Here is a 26,467-nt window from a genome sequence, read left to right on the forward strand (position 1 = left end):
GCTGTGATGGCGGTCCTTCACCAGCAGCCTTTGGTCCTTCACCAGCTGCCTTTGGTCCTTCACCAGCAGCCTTTGGTCCTTCACCAGCTGCCTTTGGTCCTTCACCAGCAGCCTTTGGTCCTTCACCAGCTGCCTTTGGTCCTTCACCAGCAGCCTTCGGTCCTTCACCAGCAGCCTTTGGTCCTTCACCAGCAGCCTTTGGTCCTTCACCAGCAGCCTTTGGTCCTTCACCAGCAGCCTTTGGCCCAACAGTGACTCAGAGAGACAAATCTAATGATAACAACTTGTGTTTTACTTTCTTTTCTTACATTTATTCTTAAGATATCCCTTTTAAAACACATATGCAATAAAAATTATTTTAAAACTCACTTCTGGTTTCTCTATCACTTTATTGATCTGTTTTCAAATAAATAATCAGAATCAGAATCAGAAAGAGCTTTATTACACACACAAGGAATTTGACTTGACGACAGGAGCTTCCAGTGCAGAAGAAAGTACGGACATAGTGCAAACATACATGATAGTGCAGACATAGGAATAACACAGCAGAAGTGGAATATAACACTAATATAACTATATTAGTTAGTTATAGTGAATATAAAAATTCACTGTTTTTATGCAACAATTGAGCTCATGAGTCAAAGATTCCAGCACCTTCTCAAATGTTCTCCGTATTCATAACCAAACTGTTTTTTAAATTTATGAAAAAGCTGAGGTTGTTAAGAAGGTTGGGGAAATGTATACAGTGTTATGCAGTTAAAATGGACAAAATGAATGAATGGAATAAATTATGAATTTCTTCTTTGTTTAGAATAAATTTCATCTTTAATTTTCAATGTTAACATATACCTACCAAACTTTTCATCTTCTGTGCTTTACCAGCGAAAATACTGCAGTAATTTGTACAGATTTGTAGTAAGACACATTTTCCACTTCAGCATGACAAGTTACATGTAACATTCACTATATACTGTAATACAATTTGTTATTCTTCATCTTACAAAGCCTACTTAACAAATCTGACATAATTATTTGAAGTCGACTGTAATTTAAACATTAAATACACAGAGTGATGTTATCACCAAAAAGACTAACTTTATACATTCACTGGATACAATAGGTCTAAGTGTTTTATCTAACAATAACCGTCTAATTCATAACTACTACAACTGAAATTTCACATAAAACAACTGATAGTTCACTTACGACAAAAACAGAAACACAGTGAAAATTGTGGAATCCATCAAACACCAGAAGGCTTTCAGCTTATCCTGGAAAATGTCTGTGTTAAAGATGTATAGAGAATCCTTTGTGTGATGATCCCAGGTGAAGAAGCCAAGTGAAATCTCGGTAAAGCTACTCAGCAATCGAGAGCAGCATAAGCCACTCCCTGTGTTTGTGTTTCTGTGATGACAGAAGGCTGCTCAAATCTCTCCAGCACTCACTGCTCGTTTGTACTTCCCTCTCTCTCACACACACCTCCTCACACACTCGACGTCTCCTGCTCTCACTGGTGGGGAAGGGGTGGCATGACGTGCTCAGGTTAACGTCGAGCTAGTGTCAGTGCAGGGAAGGGAAAACTCTGCCTGCTGCTTTCTCTCGTGGTTGAAGTGTTTTGTGCAGTCTTAATCTTTGTACAGTCTTTAAGTTGTTAAATCTTAATTTATGCGAAGCTAAAAAAAAAAATGTTTTTAAATCTTTTTTTGAATTAAAAGCAACATGGCATTCTTCATTTATATGGAGAAAAATATCCAAAACACCCAATATACTGTCCCCTCCCCCGCCTCCACCATAGAAACATTGCACTGTCAGAGTGTTAACTCTAACCCTAACCCTAACTTTCAACATTTTTTTTTTAACTGTAGCTAAAATAAATTGTTTGCAATCACTTACCTTAAAAAAAAATTGTATAATTTATTTTCAGTGTGGGTGGTGTTTTAATTTTGTTGGAGTTGATATGTTTCTTTGTTATATATACTGCCAGTGTTGGGCAGTAACTAGTTACTAGTAATTTAGTTACTGTAATAATATTACTTTTTGCAGTAACTAGTAGTGTAACTATTTACTAATAAGATTTCAGTAATAATATTACAGTTACTTTCCATAAAACAGCTTAGTTACTTAGTTACTTTTGCTGCCTCAACTCTTCTGATTTAAAATTCAACAATCAAATATTTCCTTGATTTATTTTCATAAATCTCACGAGTCACACATGCATGTGATGTCCCCAGTGCAGCAGGCAAGCTTGGAATATGGAAAAGCTTACATTCAGCAGATAGAAATACTGCATTATATTGATTTTGTCAGGAAAAAGATGATCTGAACACTGTTGTGTATTACTTTACTCTGGCATTACATCCCTCTGATTAGATTAGATTAGATTAGATTCAACTTTATTGTCATTACACAAGTACAGGTACAGGGCAACGAAATGCAGTTTAGGTCTAACCAGAAGTGCAATAGCAGCAAGTGCAGGATATACAATGGTTGAATAAGTGCAGGACAAGGATATGTACTGAATATATGTATAAATATATATAGAAAGATGGTTATTAATATAAACAGAATTTACAGGTGAATATGTATAGTGAATAAATATACAGATGGCTATTACTATAAACAGAATTTACAGGTGATATGTACTATCAATATAATATATATACAGATGGCTATTACTATAAACAAGGTGTAAATGATCAGCATGTGGTACATTATATTACTATAAATAAAAAATAATTTTGGAAACAGTTTCTTACAAACTTATGTGATTTGATAAAATACATAATGAAATATAATCGTATATGGGTAACAGAGAAATTACAATTAGCTTCAAGCTACACATGACAATTGAGATGAATACAACACTTATACTTGAATGTCACTATCAAACACTATTGAGTGTTTGTAATAACTTCTGACTGCGATCCGAAGTGGATTTTGGTCTAATGATGAGGCAGAAATATGTTGTTAGTAACATTCTAGAAGAATTTTATCTGGAACAGTTACAACTTCTGTGGGGCGTGAAGAAAGAGTAATGCAACTAGCAGTGTAACTAATTACCGTTGCCAGAAAGTAATAAGTAGAGTAACAATATTACTTTTGAAAGGAGTAACTAGTAATGAGTAATATATTACATTCTTTGAGTAACTAGCCCAACACTGTATACTGCATATAAACAGTCATGTGAAAAAGTTAGGACACCCTATTGAATTCCACAGTTTTCTGTATGAGGACATAATAACAAATTGTCTGTCCCTTGGCAGGTCTTAAAATTTGAAAAAAAAAAAATCCTCAGATAAACATCACAAGACATATCACACCTCGTCATTTATTTATTTAACAAAAATACAGCCAAAAGGAAAATCCACGTGTGACAAAGTTAGGACACCCTATGATTCAATTGCCTGTAGATCCACTTTTAGCAACAATAACTTGAAGCATTCATTTTCTGTATGACTTTATCAGTCTCTCACATCATTCTGGAGGAATTTTGGACCACTCTTCTTTACAACATTGCTTCAGTTTATTGAGGTTTGCTTATTCACAGGTCTCACCACATGATTTCAGTCAGAATGAGCTCTGGGCTTTGACTGGGCTTTTGCAGAACCCTGATTCTTTTCTTTTCAGCCGTTCTGTTGTAGATTTGCTGGTGTGCTTTGGGAGCATTGTCCTGTTGCATGACCCAAACTTGTCCCAACTTTAGCTGTCATATGGATGACCTCACAATTGACTCTAGAATACTTTGATTTACAGAGGAGCTCACGGTCGACTCAATGACTGTGAGGTGCGCAGGACCTGTGGCTACAAAACAAGCCCAAAATCATCAGCCCTCCACCAGCATGTGTGAATTTTGGTATGAGGTGTTTGTGCTGATATGCTCTTTTGGTTTTCACCAAACGGCACTGTGCATGATGGCCAAACATCTCCACTTTGGGCAGTTGTCCAATTTATTAGAGCTTGCATGGCTCATGGCCACCTACAACAGATAGACAAAAACAGTGAGCAACTGAACTGAGTTTTTTAACACACAACTTCACTTTCAAAAATGCTTTTGGTTGGTTGATGGTAGTTGTATTGGTATGAATGCTTGTACTGTAGGTATTATGTATGGGTGACTGTTTGTGTATGTACTGTTATTTGTATTTAAACAGCAGACACTGTACTTTATGTATCCAAGACAAATTTCCTTCGCATTAAAAAAGATGATCTTATCTTATTCCTGCTGCAATGCTCGATGACTTCTCTGTCAACAGGATGCAGGGGGCTGAGGCAGTTCGTCAGCAGGCTGGACAATACTTTGGGTGGGTTCCTTTAGCATTTCCTTCATCAGTGTTCAACTCTATCATATGCGAAGGGAAAATGTCTGTATCGGATTATAACAAAACTTTCACAACCTTTCGTCAAGCATTATCAAAACAACTCCAGCTGCATCTCGATGCACACGATGATTCCCCCGGGTTGGAGAGATTTATTCAGTTAGCCATCAGAGTCTTTCATCGCATGCATGGGAATTTGGAACGGAAATAGATTCGACATGTCTGTCCTTTGCTGACCAACACCCGCTGACCCAGAGCTTGCACATCCCAGGCATCTAATAACAGCATGGCCCATCCGACGGCCAAAACTTTTAGTGAGTTTTGTGAAGAATACTTCCTCTTCCAGTGTGTTCATTTCTACTCCCACTGCCTCTTAAATGTTTTTTTAAATGTCTATATATTTCTGTCAGACCACTATCGTCAAAGATTGATTGACGATACAAAGAACGTTAGCAATATAAACAATTTAAAATGATATCAATAAAGCAATAGCTATAGCGATAGCAATTTAATTTATGGTTGGCGATACGCAACTGTTTTGGGCAAAACTTCCCGCTCGTTCAAGTAGCCATGCCTGGACAGCAGGGAGCGCAGCGATGCATTTTTCCTATTGGATGGCGTGTATCGGCTGATTATGAGCTGACGTGTGCTTGACGTATCTGCCAGAACCATTGCTATGCTTCACACATGCATATTAGCGGCCTCTTCGATCTTGCGCTTCTCCAGTCCGAAGATATCTGCAAAAGTTTTTTCTCTAAGGTAAGTTTTTCACTTCACCACATCCCATCCACATTGAATAGCTTCTCATCCTTACATGACTGTTAAAGTTAACTTACATTTTCGTAAACCTTAATCTGTGCTCTAAAACTGACATATTGCATAAAATAGGATTTTATTTTGTATGGTTTATGATTACCATAGTGTTTTTTTTTTTTTATGTCAAACATATAATTTAGTTAACTGTGACAGTTTTTACTTGCAAACCAGCTTGTGCATGCTCTTGATTTATTTAGTCTTCATCCCTCTCTCCCTCCCTCTCTCTCTCCCTCTCTCTCTCTCTCTCTCTCTGTAACAATTGCTAAACAAATATGGATCAATCACGTCTATGTAAATAAGTGAATACATAAACTTACACCAGGGTTTCCTTCTCAAAATTTTTCACTTTGTCGTTCTTTTTATGCATTACATGCTCTGGTCTGAGCCCATGAGCTCAAGCGCCTTCTTGAATTTTCTCTTTATATCTATGTCATCAAACTGCTTTTTTGTTATTATTTATCTCACAAGACCTACTAAAGAATCTCACACAATGGTAATTATTTTATAATAAGTAGATTGTAATATAAAGATTAAGGCCCTATCCCATTTCTACCCCTTATCCCTAAAGTAGTTATATCCAATACTATATGTCATTTTGATGATTTATGACCTGATTTATGGCCTGATTTATGACCCCCTGTCAGCATTGATTGACAGGTTGTCATATGTCAGTTGTGTACATGGTCAGATTTTTGGGGAATGATTACACCTTGACTGCCTGTCATACATTTCAGTATGCTCGTCTATATGACGCGTATGTTTTCTTCCCCACCACAGACTTTGTTCTGATTTATGAGGCAAAACTTCCCAAAAAACGCCACATGTTTCATGACAAAGATCAGTGCCTTGTTAAGTTACTCGGGCAAACAGATGTTTTGGGTAAAGGTTTACTTGACCGCATTTGTGCACCCAGTAAGAACGAGGATTTATATTTCTACACATTTGATAGCCAGGGGAATCGCCAAATGCACACATGCAAAGATATCACTGATTCCTCTGCCATGAATGAGAAAAACCAAAGAAATGAGCTTCTGATGTCCACGGTAGGTCAGCCAGGTGAAAGTGGCAATCCTGTTTTCAGTTTGAGATCCAAAAAATGTGTGGGAATATATAGAGGTATCACAAAGTCGAAGGAAGGCCGTGCATCAAAAATAGATTACAAACAGGTGTTACAACACACAACATCACTAAAAGCAAATCCATCTTTTTTGAAAATGCTCCACAGCATCTACTCCATTCTTAAGACTCGATTTTTGCCGTCCCGGAACACTCAAACCTCTGATGATGATTCAGATTGAAGTGGTGGTTTATCTGGCCTCAAATGACTTGAAGGGAGTCCACATCATACCTGTCACGATCACCAGATGGAGTGCCCTGGACTCTCACCAGAGGGCACTCCACCTCAGACTCTTGCCCCTGTACTCAGGACTCCATTTCCCATGTGTTCCTTGCCCCTCATGTAATCTTGTCTTGTCCCTTGTATGTATGTTATGTTCTGATTGGTTCCTTGGTTGCATGTGTCATGTTCCGATTGGTTCCCTGGTTACATGTGTCTTGTTCTCATTGTTTGGTTTTGTCATGTGTTCTCCTGGTCTAGTATAAAAGATGCTCACACTCACTCTAGAGTGCTGATTATTGAATAGCCATTGTTACGGACAAAGTTTGTAATCTTTATTTTGTGGGTATTGATATTTCTTTTTTTTTTTCTTGTTGTACTGATTTGGTTCGTTCTCTTTCCCCGAGGTTGAGCTCCACCCCTGCACACCTGTGGCTTGTTTGGTAATGATGTTCTGGGCCGAATATAAGGTGGAAGTTGCGGTTGTGTTGAGGGCTCTTCCCGTTTCAACGCGTGTTCCGCACAGTCACTACTATGCTCTTTGAGCATGACCCGCACTCGTTGAGAAGCTCCTTTCGTCCAGTCACCGTTAATGATGAGTGCAGCCAGCGAGCTTCGTGCGCGTCTTGTGGTCAAGTCTGCCGCTGAGAAGCGGTGTTTACTCTGTGTTTGATCTGTGTGTGTGTTGATCTATGTTTTGTTTGTTTGATTTAATTCTTCATTATATTTGTTGCCGGCTGATCGAATGTGACTCGTGAGCTGTTTGGCCATTAATAAATGGTTAAATTGATGTTTTGCCTTGCGTGTCCTTTTTTATGTTACTTAACCCCTTCCTCAACGAGCATTTAATAAATGGGGTTTGTAACATAAATGGGGGCTCGTCGGGGATCACAATTGTTGTGGTTTCTGTGAGTTTGTTCATAATTGTTCATTTATTGCAGTGTGAGTGGATTCGGTTGGTCCGATGCATTCTCCGGTTAGTTAGAGTAAGCCAGCGGGGCTGTGCCTAGCGCCAGTTCTGACTACGGTTTACTGTTTATTATTTTTGTTTGTTGTTTTAGTTTGTTATTTTTGGAGGTATTCCGGGGGAGAGAGTAATCTCTTAATCGGTACCCTCTGAAGACTAGCTGAGATGAAGTTAGACTTTTGGGTAGGTAGGTAGTACCGGAGTCTGTGTGTGGATTTTTCCTTATTTGCTCACGGTTTTGTTTTTAAGATGGCAACTTTTGATTTAAATCAATTCATAGATCAACCTAGTGTTGAGGGATTAGAGGTCTGTCGGAAAAAATATTTTTTTCTGATTGCTCAACACTATGAAATTTCGATTTCTAAAACGCAGCGTAAAGCGGAAATAAAAGCTTGTTTAATGTCTGCTTTGACTGACCAAGGGGTATTTCCTGCGATAGAGGCTGTTCCTATAGAAGCAGTTGAACCAGCGATTGATGCTGCAGGAAGATCTCCTTCTCCTCCTCGAACGTTTGGATTGGCGTGTAAAGATTCGTTTGGCTCGTTTGCAACTGGCTAGTCAAGATAAATCTCAGGCAAGGCAGGATGAGTTAAAACATCAGATTGAAATGTACCGAATTGATGCGGATACAAAAGTGTGACTGCGGCAGTTGGAGTTGCAGGTTGCTCAAGATCCACCAAAACCAACCATTTTTAAAACATCTACTTTTTTGGAGGGTGGTTCTGAGACTGCTGCTGGTCCATCAAATTCGAGTACTGTTCCTAATGATTCTGCTTCGGCTGATAATGGGTTGGTATTTGTGCCGCCCACACATTTTGATGTGGCTAAAAATATCGCTATAGTTCCATCTTTCCGTGAGAAAGAAGTTGAAGCGTATTTTCAAGCTTTTGAACGTATCGCGAGCTCATTAAAGTGGCCAACTGAAGTTTGGGCCTTGATGTTACAGTGCAAACTAACAGGTAAGGCGCAGGAAGTATGTGCATCTCTCTCGTTGGAAGAGAGTGTTCAATATGATGCTGTGAAAATTGCGATTCTACGGGCATATGAGTTGGTTCCCGAGCATTACCGACAGCGTTTTCATACCACGAAGAAATCGGTGTCTCAAACTTATGTTGAATTCGCTCGAGAGAAGGGTACCTTGTTTGATCGTTGGATAAAAGCGTGTAAGGTGACAGACTATAATTCTTTGAAGGAGCTTATGTTGATTGAGGAATTTAAGAACTGTGTTCCCGAACGCACTGCACTGTACCTAAATGAACAAAAAGTTAGCTCCGTGCAACAAGTGGCTGTATTAGCAGATGAGTATACATTAATGCACGAGACGGTGTTTGTTAAGCGTGTGAGTGATACTGGTGGACTGTTAGGAAAGGAAAGTGAGTTCCCTTGATTGTAAAAATAAATGGGTTCCTTCTGGTTTTAAATCTCGAAAAAAGTGTAGTTATTGTCATAAAATGGGACATGTTATGGCTGAATGTCGTAGTTTAAAGCGAAAACAAGAGTGACAAGAATTTCTGCCCGTTCAGCCTCGGGGTTCTGTCCTTGTAAAAACTTTTCCTTCGCCTTGTTTCCCTGTTGCTCCTGATCCCTGTTTCCAGCCTTTTGTGTTTGATGGATTTGTGTCGTTGAACGATGGGGTCAGAACATGGCTTGCAGGAAAATAGTCTTAATGACTCTATTTTCTCAGACATTTTAGGAAGTGATTCAGGTTCTGTGTCAGTGGATGTGGTTAAAACGACTTCTTGTCCTTCTGTTTTTGACCTTGTTACTGATCAGTTAATATCGCGTGAAGCCTTGATTGATACCTTAGAGAAATGTCGTGTGGGTGCTGAGAAGAGTTCATGCTTCCCACGTAATCAACAACTTTATTGGAAAGATGCAGTGTTAATGCGTAAATGGAGTAGTACACTGAGCGTTGCGCAGGCGGATGAGTGGGATGTGGTGCATCAAATTGTAGTTCCTTTGAAGTTCCGGCAGCCTGTGTTGAGCTTGGCTCATGATCATCCTTGGTCAGGACACCTTGGAATTAATAAGACCTGTAACAGGGTACTCCAACATTTCTTTTGGCCGGGGTTAAAATCTGATATAGCCAAGTATTGTAAGACCTGCCACATTTGCCAGGTTGGGGGGAAGCCTAACCAGGTGGTGCCACCTGCTCCTCTCTGCCCTATACCTGTTGTGGGCGAGCCGTTTGACCGTGTTCTGGTAGATTGTATGGGTCCACTCCCTCGTGCAAAGCTGGGTTGTCAATATCTGTTGACGATCATGTGCGTAGCCACTCGGTTTCCAGAGGCGATTCCTTTAAAAAATATCACTGTTAAGTCTGTAACAAAAGCTCTCATTAAGTTTTTTTTACAACTTTTGGGTTACCAAAAACCGTTCAAACAGATCTGGGCTCGAATTTCCTGTCTCGTGTATTTCGTAGTTCTTTAAAAGCCTTAGGAGTGTCTCATATTGTGGCAAGCGCATACCACCCTGAATCCCAAGGGGCTTTAGAACGCTGGCATCAAACATTAAAATCTGCACTCTGGAAATATTGCATCGAGACTGGGAACGAATGGGATGAGGGAGTTCCTTTTGTTTTATTTGCGGTGTGTGAAGCGCGACAGGACTCGTTGGGATTTAGCCCTTCAGAACTAGTGTTTGGCCATAATGTTCGGGGCCCTTTGAAAATGTTGAAAGAGGAATTTCTCTGTTCCGATTCTTCCGAGAAAACGAATGTTCTTGATCTTGTTTCTTGTACTCGTGAACGTTTACGTAAAGCGTGTACTATGGCTAGAGAAGCGCGCCTCTGAGGTCTTTGCCTTTCTTTACCCCTGATTCGTTTCTCCAGTATACGCGGATGGCGTTCGGTTTGCGGAACGCACCGGCGACATTTCAGCGCTTGATGTCCCTGGTTTTGAGCGGTGTTCCTTGGAACATATGCTTGTTCCTAGTTTCCGAGTTTACCTTTCCGTGTTTCCTAGTTTACCTGTGTTTTGATCTTTGGACTGTTTCCTTGACTTTTGATTGTATTGCCGCCTGCCCTGACCACAACCTGTTTATTGGATTACTCTTTTGCCTCTGCCTTGGATTATACTGTTTGCTGGTGCTCGACCCTGCCTGTTTTGACCACATGTGTTCAGGGCTGCGTTATCCTAATGGGCAACATAGGCTACTGCCCAGGGCCCCAAACACTAGGGGGCCCCCCCGAGTCAATTCTCTTTGGCATTTTATACAGGGTTGCCAACCGTTCCGTATAATAATAATAATAATAATAATACGGAATCGTCCCGTGTTTAAGGCATCAGTTTGTCCCGTATTTGCAGGCATACAACGTATGGCCACGTAGACCATACAAATAACAAATAAATAATTTTTCCAAATCATTGTTTGAATTGCGAACGTAGCCGCTCAAGGAAGGCTTTAAGACCAAGCGGAATCCTCTGCCGCCTAGTCGCTCCCGCTTCACAGCGAGTGGGACTCGTGTTTTGATTTCTACAAATCATTTTTGTTGAATGCAAAGATGTGATTATTGATCGTAAGCACAACATCCAGCTAGAAAACATATATCTAGGCTACCTTTTTACTATTTGCAATAATTGGACCGAGGCTATGGAATAACATTCCTTTATCTGTGAAAGCTTCAAAAATTGCGTCTCTGAGTTTAAAACTAAATTGAAATCCTATTTTCTTACCTTGGCTTTGTAAACTTTGTTAAATCTTTACTGGTTTTTATTTTATTTGTACAGCACTATGGTCACCTACTGTTGTGTTTATCGGTGCTTAATAAATACAAAAACCTGAGGAAAGATGTCTTTCACTATTGTAAGTTAATGTGGTTAAATAGAGAAACAGGGCCCCACAAAGGCTTAACGCTGCACTGTGTGTTAATAAAGCCTTGCATTTGGATCCTCCAACTCCATTGTCACGCTCCCCATGTTACAATACCCTCTCTTTAGACTTGATTAAAAATATGCAAAATATGCACTGAACGTGCGGTCCGAATTGTTCTGATGTCATGCTGACATATGCCAAATGTAGGTGCAGAGGGAAATGTCTTGCTAATGACACAGCTTAATACTTGTTGGTTTAAACAACCATCTTTTAAATTGTTCAGTATTGTAAAATTATGTGTAAATATTCCCAAACAAATATATGATTGTTGTCATACAAAATAAAAATGGATGGAAAACACAAGTGGCAAGTTTTTTTTGTTTGTTTTATTTAGATGTTATGGACAAACATGTAAAAGTTACTTTTGGTACATAGGTTGTAAAGATCGGCCTTATCGGCTGAATTACATGAATTTAAAATGGGGTCAGATTAAACTGTGGGAGGTAAAATAAGTGTTTTAAAAGATGAGACAACAACAAAAATAGAAGGAATAAATAGTGTATTTACAAACTTCACAAAGAACTTAAAACACCACAATAAAACTAGAAATCCTAGGCTGTTAAAAGCACAGATTCTTTCCGTTCCATACCATTAAAACAGTCCTTAAGAATTCCAGAGTGCTGTAAGTCCCAATGTGAATGTGAGAAGTGTCCACCAGTGTGTATACAATCCAAAGAGGGTGAGAATCCAATAAAGTCCTCAAAGGTAACTCCTCAATCCAGCCTTTGGTCAATGACCCCGATTATTTTGCATGCTGCCTCCTTTATGCTGTCCCACTTCCTCTTTCCTGTCATGTGATGAGTCACATGACAGGAAGACCCAGACTCATTTAAAGACATACACACATTAAAATGGTTAAGAGGAATAAAATGGCTAAGACAACATGAAAACCTATTAAAACTCAAATATACATAAAATCATTATAATATACTGAGCAGGTTAAAACATGTGTCCTGTGTGACAGTGTCAAAAGGTACCAAATACTATATAGCCTTTTACAGAATAAAATAAGCAACCAGTGTGATGTTGGAAATACTTATACAGTGTGGTGTTCACATTAACACATTACTGCAAAACTGACACTGTAGAAAAGTGGAAATATCATCTTTTCTTTTTTTTACCATAATAGATGTCTTTAATTTTCAGTGTAAACATACATTTCCAGATACAAGTTTTTTAAATTACATATCCTTTGTGTTCTACAATATATCTATCTATCTATCTATCTCTCTTTCTATATATTATATATATATTATATATATATATATGTATATGTGTGTGTGTATATCAGTATATATATCATGTTCACTTACAACAAATTATTACATGCATAATTTATTGAGTGTAATTTAAGCACCGAAGATGCACAATGATGTAAATCATCTCTAAAAGAAGCATTTATTTATATTTTATCAATCAATACTTTAACATTAGTTTATGGAGTAACTTTAGTTAATATGCTAAACATTTCTAATTCATAGCCTCTTTTGTTATTTCACATAACACAACCAATAGTTCACTTACAACAAAAACAGGAACAGACTGAAAACTGTGGATCCATCAAACACCTGAAGTTTTCCAGCTCACCATGAAAAATGTCTGGTAAACATACATAAATAGAGATTCCTTAGTGTTCAAAAGCTTTAATCTTGTTTTCCTTCATAAAAATCCAGATGAGTCTGTGAAGCTACTCTGCAAATTAAGAACAACATAAGCCACTCCTTGTCTGTCTGACAGCCTTGTTTCTCCGTGTCACAGTGTAGCAGGGTTAGGGTTATTTTAAAAGTGCTTTTTGAAACAGAGTTACTATGCAGAAAATATTTTTGTTCATGGTCTTGTAATGACTTTTCAGATCAGACACACAATGAACAAATAATCTTTAAAACCCACTCTCTGAGTTCCATGAACCATCCCCTGAAAGTGCAACTATCACTCCAAGAGGGCTCAGTTACCATCAAACACTTTCCTTTCAAACTTTCTTTGCTAAACACGTATGTAGGTTGTTCTCTTTGAGAATAGTCCAAATGAAGTATCTCTTCAAGGCTACTACAGTTGATATTCTAGCAAGCTAGAGTAGCATAAACCGCACTCTTTGTGTGTTTATTTGACCGCCTTGTTTTTCTGCATCAACTTAGGAATGCAGTATTACTACACTGTCTAAATTCCTCTAGCTCTAGGCAAAGAAACACTCACTGCTCCTTCGTACTTGCCCTGCCTCTCTCTACACACAGACTGAGACAACTGAGTCATTGGTGGGGAAGGGGTGCCAGCGCTCAGGCGAAAGTTCAGCTAGCGTTGCATAATATTCCTTTTTACGTGCTTTACAATGTTGCATATTAACCAATCACAAACGATCCTGTTGAGCTTATGAATGCTATGGCCAATCAGTGGCGTTCAGATTAGCCTTAAAATTCTCTGATTTCCAGGTTTTCCCATTACTGTGTATCAGTGGTTTGAGCGCGCTTTGACTAGAGTCTAGAGAGCAATTAGAGAGCTGCCAAGTGCTCATGTGATTGTCAGAGCAGCGATCAGACATTGGATGTGCAGGAGCCTTGGGAATTTACTCATAAAAAGGACGTGAGTGCTTTTTACATGTCAGAATCTAGTAATTAGGGTGAATTCAGGAAAAGTGGGCCATCTAAGCTTGATTGTTCTGTGCTCAAAGGGTTTACACTTTCAGAGCATAACAATGGTTCTAAATTAAAGGGACACTATTACTATTAAAGACACTATTACTATTAAAATAGTTTTGGTTGATGCAAAATGACACTGGTGGGTGTGGCCACACCTCAAAAGAGGACTATGTCATGGTGAAAGGTAGACAACCCTTTGACATAAGATTTTTATTTGTAACTTATAAGGTATGGAGGACGAGAAATGACTTAAGTATAAATAAATAAATACATAAATGCAGAGATACATATAAATAAATGAATAAATAAATAATTAAATGCTGAAATAAATAAATAAATGCAGATATGCATAAATGAATGAATAAATGATTTTTCAAAAGTGTCATTTTTAATTGCTATTTTTGTACCATTTGTGTGTTAGGCTACTACATTTATTTCTACATTTATTTATGTATTCTACGTTTATTTAATTTTACATTTATTTATGCATTTCTACATTTATTTATTTCTGTATTTCTGTGTCCGTATGTTAATAAGGTAGGCGGTCCTAACCTCTCTCAATGCAGGATTGGTTAAACAGGATCGTTATCGTTACGGATATAGCTGTACTACTGTGGATACTACCATTGCTAATGATTTGCGTTTAATGGCAAGTGATGTACACCTAAACCCCTTATAGGAAACTTTCTGCTATTTCAGATTTTGATGCCATGATTTTCGTACTGAAGTTTCGTACAGATATATCGCCTTCGATAATGAACGCGATATTGCATAGCTTGTCAGTGATCTACAGCTCTGTGTATTAAATGCGGCTCCATTTGAAAACAGGTGATGGAGATTTACGCTAATCACTGAACCAACTTTACTGTCGAGATGCGCATGAATAATATCTTATCTGTACTCTGTGTGTATTATTTGACGGATTTCATGTAGGCTATTATTAGCGCGGCCTATAGTTTATTTCACTAGCTAGCTAATGGTACTAATTAGGGCTGGGTTGAAATCTGTTTTTCGATTTGAATCGTTTCTCATTGTGACAGTGATCTCATTGTAAATCCTAAGAATCAATAGATGCTGTTTTCACTTGATGCGTGAACAAAACTTAATGAAACACAATAAATCACAGTAAGTTTTGTTACTTGTGATATGAAACAGAGTGTCAGATTTCAGATTCTGTCAATTGTATCACTAAAGTTAAACAGTAAATACAGTTTTGGTGTTAAATGTAACATGAAAGATAATTTTAGCGCCTCAGTACAAGCCAGCAGTGCAGAACTCACATGAACCGATCATCTTCCTCTTTACCACAGCAAATAAACATGAGCGATCATCAGAAGGTGTTGAAAGAAGCAGAACATCCTACCGTAATGAATCACATCTCATGTAATCGCTCAGTCAGAGTTTCAAGATGTCAAAGAAATGGCTTGTAAACAATGTCACAGAAAAGCCATTGAGTGAGTATAAACTCTAAACTTGTTACTTAACTAGAAAAAAATAAATAAATATAAAGGGTAATTTTGCTAAATATATGCACTAGATGACATTCGTTATATTTTTTTTACTTAACCTGTTCTTCAATATGTAATGTAATTTTGAGTAAATTAGTCTTAAAAAACAAGTAATCACATCCACTGTTTAAATGTTCGTATTTCAGCAAACTGGAGAAGAAAAATAATATCATTAGAAATATTATTTAAAAAATAATCATATAAAAAGAGCCTTGCATGCAATTTAAATATTTCTTTACAAATCACTGTAATATACTAATGTACCAATTGACAGGGTTTATTGTATAGTTGCAGCATTAGTTGAGCAAGATTTTTAACTCCGCTTTAGCTTTATGTCTGGGTAAATCAGTGACTAATGTTGTGTTTTTGGGATCTTCTTGTTCTGCATGTTTGAGAATGAAGACTAAAATCAACTGCAATTACATCCCGAGGAGCCCAAGTATCTACCTCAGTGAAGACACAGAGACACTCATTAGAGAATATGTGGTAAGTGTATGTCAACCTGCTCTTTTTACATTATAAATGTTTTATGGATATATTTGCATTGATAGTTATGTTAATTTTCTTATTGGTATCACAGTCTGGCTTTGCCCATGTGTGTGTAGTATGCAGCAAATCAGCTGATTTTTTTTATTTGATAAAACTCGTTACCTTAGTAGAGGTAACAAGAAGTTAGTATGAAAACATGAGTATTGGTAACTTTTACAAGTTCAGTCAACTTAAAGATTTCAGTACATTAAATTCAAAACTATTTTCTTAACAAGCTTGTTCTCTACAGTTCATTTGAGAAATAATAGCACATTTGCAGCTGTTACAAATTATGGCAATGCAGAGTAAAGTTTAAGTACAACTAATTACAAAGAAAGATCGATTACTAAATTTAAAAAAAAAAATGACATTTTGAAGTAAAATACTGAAATGGTGTTTTCTTGTAAAATGTACTCCATGTTTAATGCTTTTTTCCCCCCTTCTTTTTAGATATCAAGCCACTTGACCGTCCTGGAACAACACGAGTGCTCTTGTTTTTAAGCTTGGCTGTGTTCAGTGCCATCAGAATTCTCTTCTCCTTAAGGTAGTATAGTTCAAAATAACTGTCTATACATTTAATTCTTATTTTATACCGCCAGGCCGAAAAAGTCCTCCGACATGGTTTGTTACTCTGGCTCTTTGTTTATCCTCCAGGACTGTGAAAGTGCAGAGGCTGAGTCTGGAATTGCACAGTCAACAGTGGGCATGTACATCTTTCGTTCTGAGGGTGCTGGTGTTGGTCCTGGAGACCAACCTACAGATGTTGGAGTGGAAGTTCTGCAGTGTCACTCTCGGGTGTTTGATGCTTTTTGGACTGATTTATGTGATTAACTGAAGCTACGCAATGGAGCTCAAGTGCATGTTTGAAGAAAATCCTGGATACAACCAAGCTGTCACCAAAGAACTCTTACGTAATGATAATTGTGATGTCATTTTTGAGACATCAAATTTTTGTACTTGAGTCCATTTAAGTGTTAAAAATGTAGATGTAGAATGTTCCTTTCGTACCCATGTACTCCTAACATGTAATTAAATATGCATGGAAAGTGTGGTGGTGCAGAGCCACTCAACCCCTGAGCCTTATGGCATTTTTTTCTGACCATTATCCTATTTTTCTAAATTATTGCATGTCACAGAATATATATATATATATATATATATATATATATTTTTTTTTTAAGTGTTAGTGCAATGTAAGCAGTACTGTTATCATCGATTTACCTCATGTATCTGCCTACCTCAAATTTGCACAGTTCTTCAGGAAACTGATCTTATTTCTGCACTCTGTTAAAAAAGGTTAAAATTATTTTTTTCTGTTAAAGTTGTTTTTTTGTTTGTTTGTTTCTTTTTTTGCATTCATTTCTGCAGTATGGTTGATTGTGGCAAAAAAAGTTTGAAAATAGTGTTTAACCTTAATGTGCATGTGAATATGAAGGCACTTTTTGTTTTTTGTTGTTGCACACAAATGTATGAACACTGTGTAGTATGTCTTGCTATAGCTCATAGCCAAATGCTTTGAAGCATTAATAAATTGATATAATGTAACAGTGTGGTCTTGCTGTTCTTTTTTTGTGTGTTGTAGTTAGATTTTGTTGTAGCACAGTGTGATTGGGTGGGGTAGGATTAAACATATGAAATACACTGGGTTTATGATAAAAAAAATTATGTAAATCTGATGCATTTTAAGTAAATTGGGTATATTACGTAATAATACATATATACATGTTTCTTATGCATTTAAAACAAATTGGATTTATTGTTACTATTACTATTGTCTTATTACTTGTTTCATTTACATAAGGTTGGCAAATTTGCATCACATAAAGTTTATTAGTTTGTTTAAGTTAAAATATATGTAATCAAAATGGATGGAAATTTTATATGCAGTTGAAATACATAAATCTTAAGAATTGGGCCTAAATATTTTTTGAGTGTACTACCGTATACCTACAGGGAATAAAATGCAAGGAAAACACTTTTTTCTTTCTTTCTTTAAATAAGTTAGTTTTCTTGTAAGGTGTTTAAATATTGCTGGCCCACTTTGGCACAATGTGTTAGATAAAGTGGGCCACTGGGATTCAGTTAAAGTGGGCCGACTTTTAACCTTCAGTAATTATAGCTAAATTCATTAAATAAATTGACATTCACTGGTTATTTTATATTTGACATGTATAATTTACTTTTTTGGAAAAAAGAACTGACACTGCAGTCAGGAATTCAAGTTAGAGATGGAAGAAAGAGAGAATAGAAAGGAAGTCGAGGCATGAAGTTCAAAAGTTCAAAGGTGAAAAATATAGATGTAGAATATAAATGTTTAAAATATGGACAAAAATATTTAAAATTATATATATATATATATATATATATATATATATATATATATATATATAACAAACACGATTAGTAACCATTTAAAAGAAAACACACACACACTTGTTTTGAAAGGACTGTTGATTGTTGAGGCCATAATAAGTCCAATTGCTTATGTATTTGAGCTGATAAGGTGAGGGGACAGAGCAATATTACCATTACGTGAATGATTTCAAGTTCGTCTTCCTCTATTTCAAAACAAACGTGTGTTCTAAAAGTAAAGAAATGCTTATATTACTTCACTGGCCAACGGAGCAAACCAACACCATGATGGCACACACTGTGATAGGCCTATTGCAAGATGGCAGCACCCTTACTCCAAAAGCTATAACAAAACTACGTCATGTTTTACAGGTATGGAGAGCTTTGATTCAACATCGCTTTTAGGCTCCACTTATGATTATGAGTTCAATTACTCTGATATGGATTCTGTCACCGAGGCCAACGTCACTGATGTTGAGGAGCTGTGTGTAGCCAGCAAAGAGCAGGAGCTGACCATTACTGCTGTCCAGACCACAGTCTTCCTCATCGTCTTCTTATTAGGTGTTATTGGAAACGGGCTGGTCATTGCCACCTTCGCACGATACCGCCGTCTACGTCTACGCTGCATGACTGACGTCTTCCTGTTCTACCTGGCTCTGTCCGACATGCTGCTTCTGCTGACTCTTCCGTTACAGATGGGAGAGACATTGATCGGCAGCTGGGTGTTGGCGCAGACAGAGGACTTTGCGTCTGATGGCACTTCTGGTGGTTCTTTTCCACCTGTTCCAGCTTCCTTACAAAATGGTGCTTCTGATTAAAATATTCACACCCACTCTGAAACACTGCGAAGAATGGACCAAGTTCCACCTTCAGGAAAACATAACTCGCAATCTGGCCTACGTGAGGTGCTGCCTGAACCCTTTGCTCTACGCACTCGTTGGCGTCAGATTCCGAAACGACATTATCAGGCTGTTGACGGACGCCGGGAGTGTGTGCATGTGTGTGTCCCATATAACACCACAGCATGACAACGGAAGCTCTGTCACACCATCATCTCCGGCTCCAACCATACTTTCAAATGCACATTAGATGATCTGAAATAAACTGTTTCTCATTTTAAAGGTAATTTAATGGGGAACTGCATGTACACAAAAGCCCTATATACAGCTTTATATACAATCAGCAGCATAAAGAATAGTCTATTATTTCAAGGAATATTCATTTCTAAACAATTTTAGTACACTGTTAGGCTAAGAATGTTAAATAAAGATTATTTTTCTGTATAAAAGATACAATTTTATCATTTGAAAACGATGGGTAGAATTGAATGGAAATCTATGGAAATAAATTTCTTTCAGCATTTTATTCTTGTTAGTTGTAACCACAAAAACCAGTACACGCACACAAACACACACATTGCCTTGCAAAAGTATTCATATTTTTCACGTTTTGCTATGTTGCTGCCTTAGGTTAAACTGCTTTAAATCACTTTTTTTCCACATCAATCTGCACCATAATGGTAAAGCAAAAAACTGTTTTTTAACATATTTGCAAATTTATTTAAAAATAAAAAACTTAATGATTCCTTTGCATATATTACCCTTTTCTGGGACAGTTTAAATTTAGCTCGGGAGCATTTATATTATGTTACTACACTTCAAGTGAAGTTAACCTGTGGCAAATTCCCTTGAATGGATATAATTTGGAAAGGCACACACATCTTAATAAAAGGTCTAACAGCTGATAATGCATTTCAGAGTAAAAAAAAAAGAAAAGAAAAGCCCTAAGGTCAAAAGAACTGCCTGTAGAGCTCAGAAACAGGTTTGTGTCAAGCCACACATCTGGGGAAGGCTTCATAAAAAAATTTCTGCTTCATTGAAGGGTCACAGAAGCATGTAGTCTCCGTTACCCTGGAAGATGTTTGAAACAACCATGACTCTTCCTAGAGCTGACCTGCTCCTGGCCAAACTGAACAATTGAAGGAGAAGGGCTTTGGTTAGAGTGGTGATCAAGAACCTGATGTTGACTCTAGTTGAGCTCCATGATCATATGTGGAGATAGGAGAAACCTACAGAAGGACAAACATCACTGTAATAATAACACTCCATCGTTCTGGGCTTTATGGCTGTGTGGTAAGACTCAATCCTCTCTTCAGTTAAGACACATGAAAACACACTTGGCATTTGCAAAAAAAAAGCACCTAAACGACCCTCAGACTCTGAGAAACAAGATTCTCTGGTCTGATGAACCTCAATTCCAAGCATCATGTTTGAAGGAAACCGGTTCTGCTCATCACCTGCAGAGTATCATCCCAAAAGTAAGGTGTGCTGGTAGCAGCCTCATGCTGTGGAGCTGTTCAGCAGCAGGGACTGAGGGACTCATCAGAGTAGAAGAAAAGCTCAATGCACCAAAATATTGAGATAGCCTTAATGGAAACCTAGCCCAGAGCATTCAGAACCTCAGACTGAGCAGAAGGTTCACCTTTCAACAGGACAATGACCCTAAGCACACAGCAAGAGTGGCTTACAGACAACTCTGTGAATGTCCTTGAGTGGCCCAGCCACAGCCTGGGATTGACCCCAATCAAATATTTCTGGAGAAACCTGAAAATGTGCGTCTGCCCCCATCCAACCTGACAGAGCTTGAGAGGTGAAGAGGTGAGGGGAAGAATTGCAGATAATTGCCAAATGCTGATGAGCAAAGCTTGTTGCATCAAACAAAAAAGACTTGAGACTGTAAAGGTGTTTCAGCGAAATATTCAGATAAGGGTGTGAATACTTATGCAGTGTACTTTTTTCCAGTTTTTATTATTATTTTTTTTTTTTTAAATTTACGAAATTGTGACAATTCTATTTTTGCTTTGTCAGTACAGTATATGCAGCAGCATAAAGAATAGTCTATGATTTCTAGAAATATTCATTTCTAAACAATTTTAGTACACTGTTAAGAATGTTTTATATATATAGGCCTATATATTAGGCATATGCTGTAAATAAATCATGCACACATTTATTATGCACACATTTTTACCATTAAAAATATTTTGATCTAGATGTATATGTTATTCTCTGCTATTTTCATTTTTCAATTTCTGTACCCTCACTTTACCTGTATTACTGCTACTGACAAAACTGCAAAATAAAGATTATTTTTCTGTATAAATGATACAATTTTATAATTTGAAAACGATGGGTAGAATTGAATGGAAATCTATGGAAATAAATTTCTTTCAGCACTTAATTCTTGTTGGTTGCCTATTTTGAAGTATGTAAAACACTGAAGCAGGTCTTTATTTGCATGTTGGCGCCACCTTGTGGTCAAATCTGATTTCAGAGTTTAAAAAAATGGACAGATAAACCTTGGGATGAACTCATTTAAATGATAACATATATAATAATAGACTGAAAATAATAGATAAGTAGTTTGTACTGTACTTAAGAAACACTTTAAAGCATTTTTGCACTACAATGTTTATTAAGGCTGAAAAGATATCAGTGAATTTTGCTGCAGCTATTTTCAATTGACAGTCACTCTGCCATCGACGGTGTGTCAGCAACAGAACAATATTCACAGTTTCTGTACTCATTCAGGAACTGAAAAACTGAAAGGTTTTTCCTCTTCATTTTGTCAAATGTAGCCTGTCCCTATGTTGCGAGAGCGACCGTAAACTCATTTAAAAAAATAAATAAATAAATAAAATATACGAGTTACAAAACATCGAGGCGGATTAAATGTTCTCTTCTACATTGTAAGACAGTTTCTTTGAAATTATTGATTTATCGTTAAGATTCAACGTATTTTTAAGGTTAAATTTTAAACAAATAGGCCTATCACGTATGTTTCAGTAGCCTATATGTTACAATTTGTTTCTAATGCAATCAGGGCGTAATGCACTTTTTTTTTTCTTTTTTTTTTTTTCAGGGGAAACTTGTGAAGGGGGTGCCCTCGTCATGCTTGTCATACAGCAGCCATATAAATATAACTGATATAGGCTTATGTTTTATTTGTTTTTTTCCGTTTTATTCGAAATATTCCCAAATGTGTTAACTATAGCATGAAATATCTCGATTCTCAAATATGTGTAAGTAGATGCATTTTGCACTTTTATGTTAGTTGATCTATAATGGGCGATGCGATGGGCAAAGTAGTCTAATAGTGTAATCATCTATTAACTACGCATAAAAACCTGGCTTTTTTACTTAAGTACTAGATATGGGTCTCATGCCATTAAATATGACTGACTTTGTTTTTAATGTGAACTTAATAAAAACATTGTAATTATAACACTTTCATTGTACAGAAAGAAAGCAAAGAACATTTTAAGCACTCTCAAAAACTCTCATTATAATCACTTACATCGTATGTACAGCTGCACTTTGGTTGTTTCTGATGAGAGAATCGTCAGAGAGTAGAATCTGAACAAAAACATTTCAGCGATGACTCCTCTTAACGCCTCTGATTGGTCTTCGCATTCATAAACTCAACAGAATCGTGTGTGATTGGTTACAAGCTGCAGCGCTGTAAAAACGCGTCTGTCTCTGGCTCAGCGCCAGCCAAAGCGCGAGGCAACTGATGCTGTGCCGCACTGAATGTTCTAATCACGCCGGTGTATATAAAAAATATTATTCGGCTATTTTTTGTCTTTTGGAAGCTGCATTCAAAACCCACTTGACTCAGAAATCTGAGGGGCCACGAATCATTTGTTCTGAACCAGTGATTTAGAGAGCGTATCAAACGACTGCCAAAGTCACGTGATTTCAGTGAAACCGGCTTCATGTTACTAACGTTTGGAAATTTCAGTGGTTCGCCGCTAGGGGCGATGTCTCTTATACATAAGTATATCACAAGTCACAGCCAACCGCTTCAAGGTGGATAGCCTAGTGGACAGCGCGCCGACATGGAATGCCGATACTCATCGGGCAACTGGAGTTCGAGTCCCAGCTCGCGAACTTCTCTTCAAGACCGATGTCATTCAACATGAATGTACAACATCGGCTCGATGGTATCCAGCTCGCGAACTTCCATTTCTCTTCAAGACCGATGTCATTCAACATGAATGTACAACATCGGCTCGATGGTATCCTCGCGGATGGCACCGCAAGACGAAAGTCTTCAGACATCCGTGGTTCAACATGAATGAACAGCACAACATCGGGTCAACTGCGTTCTCCTTGAATGCAGTTGTGTGCGCTTCGGACATCCTGAGTTCGGGTTCGAGTCCCACTTCGCAGCATAACAGCAATGTCAAATTGCCGAGAATTTGGCATCATGTCTTCTTATAAGTATCCCTTGCAAGTGTTTCACCTCAGTGTGACGGGCTGGATCTCTGGATTTCTGGACTGGAATACAAGTGCAAATCCGGACAAGGTAAGTTGTTTACTTTACCATTATTTAGGGGTGGCTGACGCGAAACTGACGTTTCGTCGCGGTGTCGAGATCCCGAAGCGCAGATGTTTCGAAACACTGCTCCGAAGAGGTTCGACGCGGTGTCGAAATCCCGAAGCTTGAAAATGACCACTAGGTGTCATCGTAGAGACGGATGTCGAAATGTTTCGAAACCTCGACACATTTGCTTCGAGTGCTTCAGTGTTTCACGAAGCCTCGCTCTGCCCACCACTACCATTATTAAGTGCTTTAGCATCCGTCTGCTCTCTTGGCCGGGTATACTTCACTTTCCGCGGTCCATTCCGTCTCGCGCACAGCCGCGTCCGCGCAGTTTTCAAAGTATACTCGCCGTGGCTGAATGCGGAGGACCACCAACTTGACTCGCTCATGCACTGTTGAATGCGCACTGTCAGCGCGGTCTCAAATGATCCCTCTTACCTGGCCCCACCCCTAAACCTACCCGTCACTATGACGTCAGCCAATCCAGGTAACATGGTCGAAACGCCCCTCTGTTTTGGCCTCGCCCACCGATCTGATAACTCCCATGACTTTCCTGCAGAGACCTTGGCTCTGTGATACATATGTACATAATTCAATGACGATGTGTGCCGTCGCTGATAGCCTCGTGGGCACAGTGCTTACCTGTGATAGCCTACCGTTGCGCTTCGTGCGTCCTGTGTTTGAGTCCCGGCTTGCGGATCTTTCCCGCTCCCTCCCATCCACTGGCGCCACCCCACTGGCCAGTATAAATTTTAGAAAAATTGGAGGAGAAAAAAAAGTTCAATAATTAAACACCGCGTCGTTAGCGTTGTTATTGTATCAGACACTTGCTCTTAACATTATATGAAAATCAAGCTCAAATGGAGTTAGCAATGTTTTTGACCAGAGAATGACGGAGATGGAGTGTTTTACGGCTGTAACTGTTATCTGAGGCAGCAAGTGAATTATATGCTTTCATCAACTTTTACAGGTTCTATAACGTTGATTGTAGCTATATGGGCGTTTAGTTTTTCTTGTTGTTTAATACACTTGGCCAAAATCTCAAATGAAGCGCTTATGCACAGGATATTTAAAACGTACAAAAGCCTATAGGCTGGCTTGAAATAACCTAATTCTTCTCTGCTCTTCAAACACACAAAAACATTAGCCTTTACATAGTGTTTGAGTAAAGAAAACGCTGTACTATTCAAACCTCAATGATTTATTTACCCTTGCATTGCGAAAAAGCGGAGATCTGTCTCCTCCAGGCTGTGCGCGGCGCGCCAGTCTGAACGGAGGCGGGGTGAAGGTACGAGGTTTCGCTGAGAGCTTGATGATCCAATGGCGTTACGAAGTTTTACTGACAAGCTCTTTTTAATGCTTATCATTGGTTAACTATTTTTTAAAACCCTCTGATTTAAAATAAGGAATTATAAGACTCAAATTTGGATAATGTTTCACAGCACCTGACTGGGCTAGGGTATGGCAACTGCCATACTCTGCCATACGGAAACGCCGCCCCTGCAGGCAGGCAAGCCGCTCTAGACCTTCGATCGCACACAGTAGCCAGCCCTCTCCCCCGCCCCTCCGTCCATGCCGCTGTTGCGCGCTCAGACAGTTTACTACAACAGTAGAATAAAATTCTGAAATTATGGTTTATAGTTTTGGTGTGCCACCCCAAGATTTTAAGTGGCCCCATCTGGCCACCCCTATGAAAAATTTCTGGAGGCGCCACTGCTCCCATCATATCTGCTTGACTTTATTTTAAAAAAGCAATTTCAAATTGCTAGCAATATGTCTCTCTTGTAAATGCCAGCTCACAATAACATAAATCGACAATAATTATTATGCCATCACCACCCCCACTTAGGTGTTTGAGTCCATCAAACATTTTTAGATTATTCTATATTAATATTATTAATATTGTTTTATTATTCTTTTGAAAGGCTCAGCCTGAAACGTTCTTTGTTAAACAGGTATGTAAGTTGTTCTCTTTGAGAATAGTCAAAATGAAGCCCAAATTAGCACAAATAAGGATATTTTGGAAGAAATCCGAGAGCTTTCTGTCTCTGCAAAGACAGCAATGCAACTTCCACGTTCACGGCACAGAAAGGTAGTGTTAAAATAGTCCATGTGACATCAGTGGTTCAACCTTAATTTTATGAAGCTATACTTTTTGTGCAGAAAGAAAACAAATATAACTTTATTTAGTGACGTCTTCTCTTCCGTGTCAGTCTTCGCCGTACATTCACAAGAGTACCATGACGCATGCATCCTCTAAGGCTTGTCTTTGAAACTGGGGTAAAAGTTAGCTTTTACTCAAATTGAAAGTTAGATAAAGTACCCTATTAAGGTGGGGAGGAGGGTCTCAAACTACAGAGCACAGCGCTAGCAATGTCTGGGTCATGAGGTTTGATTCACAGGGAAAGCAAGAACTGACAGAATGTGTACCTTGAATGCCATGTAAGTCCCTTTGAATAAAAGTGTCTGCCAAGTGTTTAAAATGGTTAAATTGGCTAAGGGTCGATATGTAAATCCACAACTTAATTTGTTTGTTAATAAAATGATCAAATATTAAAGCACTAGCCTTCATCTACATTACATGACATTAATTGATTAATTTAGCTGTGTAAATACATTTCTGTGTATTTCAGACCATTGATCATCAAACAACTAAGTTGAGAAGGTTCAAAAGGACACGCATACGAAAACTGCATTCATGAATATGCAACAGGTAAAAACAAACTGTACAGTTATGAGTATAATAAATACTT

General features: G+C 38.1%; 1 long non-coding RNA gene and 1 pseudogene across 2 annotated transcripts; both read left to right on the forward strand.

Annotated features, from left to right (window-relative positions):
• Positions 1 to 2,819: 2,819 nt before the first annotated feature.
• Positions 2,820 to 18,251, forward strand: LOC131533025 (uncharacterized). 2 transcript variants are annotated; one of them, XR_009269022.1, is made up of 4 exons: positions 2,820 to 5,075; positions 15,252 to 15,935; positions 16,428 to 16,521; positions 16,632 to 18,251. It is a non-coding gene; the product is annotated as an uncharacterized LOC131533025 (long non-coding RNA). The 2 variants fall into 2 exon arrangements; XR_009269021.1 differs by lacking the exon at positions 2,820 to 5,075 and having other exon boundaries at positions 5,096 to 15,935.
• A 148-nt stretch (positions 18,252 to 18,399) lies between these two features.
• LOC131533023 (C-X-C chemokine receptor type 3-like) lies at positions 18,400 to 22,232 on the forward strand (annotated as a pseudogene).
• The last annotated feature ends 4,235 nt before the right edge of the window (positions 22,233 to 26,467 follow it).

The sequence above is a fragment of the Onychostoma macrolepis genome, chromosome 24, assembly GCF_012432095.1.
Source record: "Onychostoma macrolepis isolate SWU-2019 chromosome 24, ASM1243209v1, whole genome shotgun sequence".
NCBI classification, from domain to species: domain Eukaryota; kingdom Metazoa; phylum Chordata; class Actinopteri; order Cypriniformes; family Cyprinidae; genus Onychostoma; species Onychostoma macrolepis.